The sequence below is a fragment of the Podarcis pityusensis genome (genome assembly GCF_964106645.2).
Source record: "Podarcis pityusensis genome assembly, chromosome: 6".
Lineage (NCBI taxonomy): Eukaryota > Metazoa > Chordata > Lepidosauria > Squamata > Lacertidae > Podarcis > Podarcis pityusensis.
The window spans coordinates 89,037,386-89,044,984 of NC_138030.1; the positions used below are offsets into that span (position 1 = coordinate 89,037,386).

The following is a 7,599-nucleotide window of genomic DNA, read 5'->3' on the forward strand; positions in this document are numbered from 1 at the left end:
ACATAGGGAGTTCAAGCCTTTTTAAAACAGCTTTGGCTTGGCTCCTTTATTCGCATCTTGACTTTCCGCTATCGACGAACATACTTAGCAAATCATTTTTTTCCAGATAACTGTATTCGAATGGTAAATTGGAGAGACAGTCTGACTGTCAGTGGGATTTAATCTATGCTAAACCAGGTGATGTTCTGGAAACCTTCTTTTTCCATGTAATTAGTAACGACAGCCCATTCTCTCCTTGTTCTTTCTTTTGAGTAATTTCTTATTAGATCCATTAATTTGGCAAGTTCTATATATTCACTTAATTTTAAGTGCCATTCTTCTTTTGTGGGAATTGTATTACATTTCCATTGTTTCACTGTCATGATCCTTGCGGCTATGATTGCGTATAGAAATACTCTTTTATTTTCCTTTGGGATGTCTGTTGTGAAAATTCCCAATAAAAATAATTCTGGCTTTTAAAAAATATTTATGTCTAATCATTTTTTTTCCCTTCATATATCATGTACCAGAATGTTTTGATTCTGGGACACGTCCACCACATGTGGAAAAGACTCCCCTCTTTTTGATTACATTTTCAGCATTTGTTACTAATCTTTTTGTTCATTTTAGCCAATTTTGCTGCAGTCATATACCACCGGTACATCATTTTAAGAAAATTTTCTTTAATCATGTAACAGGCTGTGAATCTGATATCATTTTTCCAGAGGATATCCCATTTTTCTAATTCTATATTATATCTCAGGTCTTGTGCCCATTTTACCATTACATCTTAAAATGCAATTTTAATAATAATTTGTACATTTTAGACAGATTCTTTTTTGTTATTTGAGAGTTCTTAGTCTAAATCAGAGATTATTTTCTCAAACCCCTTTTTTCTTTTATCTTGCTCAAAGATTCTGTTGATAATATTGCAGCCAAATTATGCCAATTTGTTTTAAAGTGTCATAATTTTTTAATCTTAATTATTATGACATTCTTCTCATAATTTTTTATAGGTTAGCCATTTTTTTAGAGCCAGTTATCTGACCAAATTTTTGCCAAACTGAGCTGGGGACCTACTGGCTGAGCTATAGATCTGTCACATCCTAACTTGCTCATCCCAGTGGATGTCGAACCAGGATTGTGCCCTTACCTATATTGTGACATCATCATAGTTTACATTTCTCCATCCTCTCTCCACATCCATTGATTGTCACTACAGTGGACGCTCGGGTTGCGGACATGATGTTGGGATTTTTAACTACGTGCCATTCTGTGCAGCTTCACACAGCGTCAATTAAGAGTTGGCCGACAGCCAAGGATGACTGAGCAGAGAGGAGTTATCTGCCTGGAGATATGAGACCCTGGAAACAGCTTTACCATTGGCTAAGTTCTCACACAGGCATAATGTCTTATGACCCTTACTGACTGGAGAGTGTGTTGGTCAGTGTGAGTTCTGAGAGTCGTTTGGAGTTTGTTAAGAGAGAGCTAGTAAAGATCCGTGTGTCTGTTCTCGTATATAGTAACTTGTAGAGTCTGCTGTAAATAATAAACACATCTAAGTAACCAAGTTACTAGTAGCAGCGTTTTGCTCCTGCTTCGTCCATTGTGCCTGCAACTGATGGTCCTGCCACAGGTCAAAGTTGTGAAACATCAACACGTGATCCATGCAGGATGCACGTTCGCAACCCGCAGTGGCGCATCTGCGCACGCGCAGGTTGCGATTCGGCGCTTCTGTGCATGTGCGACCCCCGAAACCCAGAAGTAACCCATTCCGGTACTTCCAGGTTTCGGCAGGTCCGTAACAAAAAAAAAGCAACTTGAAGCATCTGTAACCCGAGGTATGACTGTACTGGGTTTTGAATAATGCAGGATATGATGGAACCATAAGTGATCCTACAATGATTGAGAGAAGCTGACATCCCCTCTGAATTTTCTAGAGTTCTGTCAGAGTGTATACCCGTCTATAACCACTATGTGATGGGGCTGGAAATGGCTGGAGCTTGAAGGTTTAAACACTTATTAAATGTCATCAGTGAGTTATGTTCTTATGCATGTTTCCTATATTTCATAACTCTATATTTCTTCTTTTCTTTTTTTGAATACTGGATTTCTTATTGATTTTTTGATTGTTATCAAGACCATTCATTCTGAGGTAAATATGTGTTAAAAATGGAAAGTGGGTTGTTCAAATTCAGCACTGTAGCAACAACATAACCTTTAGCTCAACCCAAATTTCATTAAAACATTAAAAGAAGATATTTCCTTTCCCCCACATTATATTGTTTTGTGTTCTGCTGCTTGGTTTTCTGTCAGGAGTGCATGCAGGAGCCAGGCCCTGTGACCAGTAGGACTTTGCAGGACTGGGGCCTTCCTAAGTTTGTTCTGAAGAGGCAATGTGAGGCTGCACAGGTGAGGCTGATTGGTAACTCACAGCACCTGGTGGCAAGAACCGGGAAGGGATATAAGGTCAGCATTTCCCTTCAGCTCTTTGCCACAGCAACACATTCGCTGCCTTGCTGTGTTTGGCTCCTTGACTCCTTGCTTCTTGATCCTTGGACCCTTGACTTCGTGACTCCTTGCTTCCTGACCCTTAGACCCTTGGCTTCTTGACTCCTGGCTCTCTGACCCTCAGACTCTTGGCTTCTGGACCTGTTCCTACCTCCACCACGTCATCTTGCCCCCGGTCCCGACGTCCCCAGCTGGGACTTTGATCGCCTGTGAACCGGACCGTGACATTTTCAATTGTATGGCCACCAATGATTCCATCCACTTTTTGCCAACGCCATTTTACTGCACCTTGTTTTCATTTTCTACGTTTGTCCAAAGTTTATATATGTTGCCTTCAGCATCACAGTTGAGAATATCAAGAAATACTGCAATCCCTTAGATGTAGTACAAGCCCACACCTTCTGACTCACCAGAACTTCTGACTCACCAAGCCAAATGCTATATGTTGTGACCTGTCAAGTATGTGACAGCCCTCCCACTGTCTCAAGTGGTGAACTCCACCTCATGTCCAAAACTACCAAACACAGAAAATGATTAAATAAACTTAGACACAGATACTCATGGTGTAGGCAAGTGAGGCTGGGGGACCGGGAATCCCTGACACCATAATGCCTAGCAATGGTCGGTGGTGGCTAATGAGCCTGGTGGGACAACTGGGCCGCTAAGTAGAAGCTTAGTCAAGGAGATCATCATCATGATCATGAGGATATCTAGGGCTGTGTACCCTGTTCTGATGAATCCCAAACTGAAGGTCAATTTTCTGGGATCCAGGCTTGGGCTGAGATGGGTTGAGAGAGCCTTGGAGCAACCCAGATTGGGTTACCCAATGCAGTCTGGTGTTGTCGGTTGATGAAGCAGGCTGCAGGGGTCTACTTCATCAGCATGTTCCCCACAGAGACCGCGCTGGGGTCTCTGTGCAGACCCCATCATGGCTGAATCCTCTCCTGAGCAGCTGGGAAGGCACTTGGGAAGCAGCACCCAGCAGGATTGCATTTTGCAAACACACACACACACACACACACACATATATATATGTTTTAAAATACAAAATTATAAAACATACCACACAAATTATCACAAATACATTCTTATTGGACTTCCATCAGCACCTCTAATAATCCTCCATCTTATTCACTTCTTACACATTTCCTAACTTAATATTGCCTTTACATTTTTAACATATCCCATCTCCTTCTTCATTTTTGCAATATTTCTAATATTATTCTTCACAGAGCTTCTTGCAAACCTACAAACGTCGTCTGGTCATCGCAAATACTTTTCAAATAATCCGTAAATTTACTCCAGTCCTCGGTAAACTTCTGGTCCCGCCGGTTTCGGATCCTTCCCGTTAGTTTATCAAATTCCGCATATTCCATTAATTTCATCCTCCATTCTACCATCGTTGGTAATTCTCCTTGCTTCCATTTTTGGGCCAAAAGTATTCTTGCTGCTGTTACTGCATATAGAAAAAGCTTACATTCCTTTTTATTTATATCGTTTCCAACAATACCCAAGAGAAATGCTTCTGGTTTCTTTATAAATGTATATTTCAACATTTTTTTCAATTCATTATATATCATCTCCCAGAAGCATTCCACCTTTTTACATTCCCGCCACATGTGATAAAATGTTCCCTCTTTTTCCTAATTTTGCAAACTTCTAGGTGCCCCTTTGAGAGGGTCTTCCCTGTAGTGAAGGCAGCTGCAAATGAGCACTCAGCAAGAGGGAGGGAGGAAATGCAGTGTATCCTTCTTGCCCCCCCCCCAGCAAATGTTTATTTAGGGTTTAGAAACCTTAATTAAACATTAGCCCCACCACAAATTGTTCTGGGGCTGGATTCAGCGTTTTTGGGTTCCCAGGTTTTGTCTGTGTGTGTGTGTGTGTGTGTGTGTGTGTGTGTACAACTCTACATTATCAACATTATCAGCATCACTATCATTAATGATGATGATGATGATGTAACAGTCATGATTGTTATGACGATAACACATTTTTTCAACCACAAGAATGAATACAGTTATTGTGCCATTGCAATAAAACACTACACAAAGTAACAAAACTGCAACAGCAAAACAGTAACTATCTTCCATTACCTAGTTAACAAATGTGCCCTTAGAAATTTCATCTGCAGAGCAATTGCTCCAAATTTTCTGAATTTCTCCCCCTCTACTGAAAAAACCATAAGCTATACATTCAATATTTGAGCTGTTTTAGTATATTGGAGGTGGGGGGGGGGAGAGGCCAGGAAATGTCATATATAACTCCCAGAGATATTTTGGCACCTCACAGCAATATCAGATTCACATCAGAAATCCAGGATCTCAGCATGACAGTTGGTATCCAATTTTGTAATAAATATCCAATCTGTCACTCAAAAAGTAAATGTGGTTTCTTTTCCCAGTGTTTAAATTAGTAGCCTGGCCTCTCATTCTGAGCTCTGGCAGCTGCCAGACTGAAGAAGTTGCTGAGAAGGGAGACAAATCGGGAGAATTCTCAGTGGCTCGGCAGGACCTTTTCTAGGAAGAAAGACGGAGAGTTTGCAGTTCTACTTTCAGGATTCTTGCTGACACAGGTATGAGCTCTGTTTGCCCATTGTGAGTTTCTAACAGCATAACTCCCACCCCTAAAGCCTACACTTATTATGACCACATGGGGTGCATTAAGACATGGGGGTTATTGCACTGGTTTTCCTTGTTGGACACAATTTATAAAGCTAGTGCTTCTGTCTAGGTTTCTAACATTACTTTTTTAAAAAAACTTTATTAATTTAAATTGCACACATACACAAAGAATTTACAAAGAGTTTACAATCTCATACTGCAAAAAGAAAATTAAAGTAAAAAGAATTAAGAAAAAAGAAAATGTTTATTTAAGTTGTTGTTGTTTAGTCGTTTAGTCGTGTCCGACTTTTCGTGACCTCATGGACCAGAGCACGCCAGGCACTTCTGTCTTCCACTGTCTCCCGCAGTTTGGTCAGACTCATGTTTGTAGCTTCGAGAACACAGTCCAACCATCTCATCCTCTGTCATCCCCTTTTTCTTGTGCCCTCCATCTTTCCCAACATCAGGGTCTTTTCCAGGGAGTCTTCTCTTCTCATGAGGTGGCCAAAGTATTGGAGCCTCAGCTTCACGATCTGTCCTTCCAGTGAGCACTCAGGGCTGATTTTCTTAAGAATTGATGCGTTTGATCTTCTTGCAGTCCATGGGACTCTCAAGAGTCTCCTCCAGCACCATAATTCAAAAGCATCAATTCTTCGGCGATCAGCCTTCTTTATGGTCCAGCTCTCACTTCCATACATCACTACTGGGAAAAGCATGGCTTTAACTACACGGACCTTTGTTGGCAAGGTGATGTCTCTGCTTTTTAAGATGCTGTCTAGGTTTATTTAGGTATTAAGTATTAATTAGGAAGATTAAGGGGTTTTTATGCACGGTTTCTAATGTTACTTTTACAGTGGTACCTCAGGTTACAGACGCTTCAGGTTACAGACTCTGCTAACCCAGAAATAGTACCCCAGGTTAAGAACTTTGCTTCAGGATGAGAACAGAAATTGTGTGGCAGCAGCACAGTGGCAGTGGGAGGCCCCATTAGCTAAAGTGGTACCTCAGGTTAAGAACAATTTCAGGTTAAGAATTGGCCACCAGAACAAAGTAAGTTCTTAACCCCAGGTACCACTGTATACTGTGTACTATGGAACGGTGGCTTTTTGATCAGAATACAGGCTGTGGCCATTTTAGGTGTGTCCAATTGACAAACATTAATCAATGTCAGGGTCCTTTTGGACCTAGAAGAAGGCAGAATGGGGGAGGAATGGGGACAGAGCGTAACAGGGTGTAACGGGCCTTATGCATGCTTATACATGTTTTGCCGATGTGCATGGGGCCAGGAACGGAACCCACACATGAAATGGTTGCCACCTATACCACCATGTCATGCAAAATTCCATTCCTACTGCTGGGTTTAGCGTTCCTGCATAATTCACCCATTAAAACGGTGGGAAAGAACTGTATGCTAGCATACCACACCACATTTCATCACAGGATGTGAGTGTCATGGATGCAGAGAAATGGAGAATTCCCAAGAGAAGAAGGCTCAGAGCCAGGGGATTGGTGGTGGGACACTGACGAGTGGTCAGAGGGAGAAGAGAGAGCAGACTGGGGAGGAGGAAGTGTCGGAAGCTGAAGAGCTAAAAGGGTTTAGTGAGCAGAAAGAGGCTGTGCGGAAGAGAGCCAGTGTGGTGTAGTGGTTAAGAGCGGTAGCTTCGTAATCTGGGGAACCAGGTTCGCGTCTCCGCTCTTCCACATGCAGCTGCTGGGTGACCTTGGGCTAGTTACACTTCTCTGAAGTCTCTCAGCCCCACTCACCTCACAGAGTGTTTGTTGTGGGAGAGGAAGGGAAAGGAGAATCTTAGCCGCTTTGAGACTCCTTCGGGTAGTGATAAAGCGGGCTATCAAATCCAAACTCCTCCTCTTCTTCTTCTTCTGTGGCCGAGAGCAGTCCAGAGGCAAAAGTTGGAGAGGAGGAGGGCCAAGAGGCAGAGATGTGGCAGGCTGTGCCTAAGAAGCCAGAGAGACTTACCCTCCTGCAGTAACCAGCTCCCTTCCCCCTTGGCCTCCCACAGCATGCAGAGGTATGAAGAGGGCAGAGCAAAGATAGAGAAAGTGAAGAAGTCTCGGGTTGCTTGTGAAGAACCCAGGGGAGGAGGAGGAGACTTAGAGAATGGTGGGAAGGCAGGAACCTTCAGTCCACACAACAACTGTCTCATTGGGGGCAAGACCTACTGGCAGACCTGAGCTGTTTTTTCCTTTGAATAAAGAGTTAACTTCATTGCCATCTTGCTGACCTGCTCCTGACTCCCACCTTGATCCTTACAAATAGTGGGGAAATTACAGTGCAAAACTCCCATGAATTTCTAGGAGGATATGAGTTACTGACATTGCAATTCAACTTGGGAAGAAGAATGACTCCTGAATCACCCGAATTTGCTCCACTATTTTGCCACCACAGAAGTGATGCTGATGCCTAATAAACACAGGGTGGTGGTTGTTTTTAAAAAATAGTGGTTTAAGAGATTTTCTGGAGTAATTTTGCTACAGTTATTTAAGTTGT

The 7,599-nt window shown here is 42.4% G+C and overlaps 1 long non-coding RNA gene across 1 annotated transcript in view; it reads left to right on the forward strand.

The window, feature by feature from the left end:
* Positions 1 to 7,317, forward strand: part of LOC308480653 — a 33,325-nt gene extending 26,008 nt beyond the window's left edge. The window contains exons 4-5 of the long non-coding RNA XR_013988191.1: positions 4,892 to 5,062; positions 6,988 to 7,317. This is a non-coding gene — a long non-coding RNA (uncharacterized lncRNA). The remainder of the gene's footprint in view (positions 1 to 4,891; positions 5,063 to 6,987) is intronic.
* Positions 7,318 to 7,599: the final 282 nt, after the last annotated feature.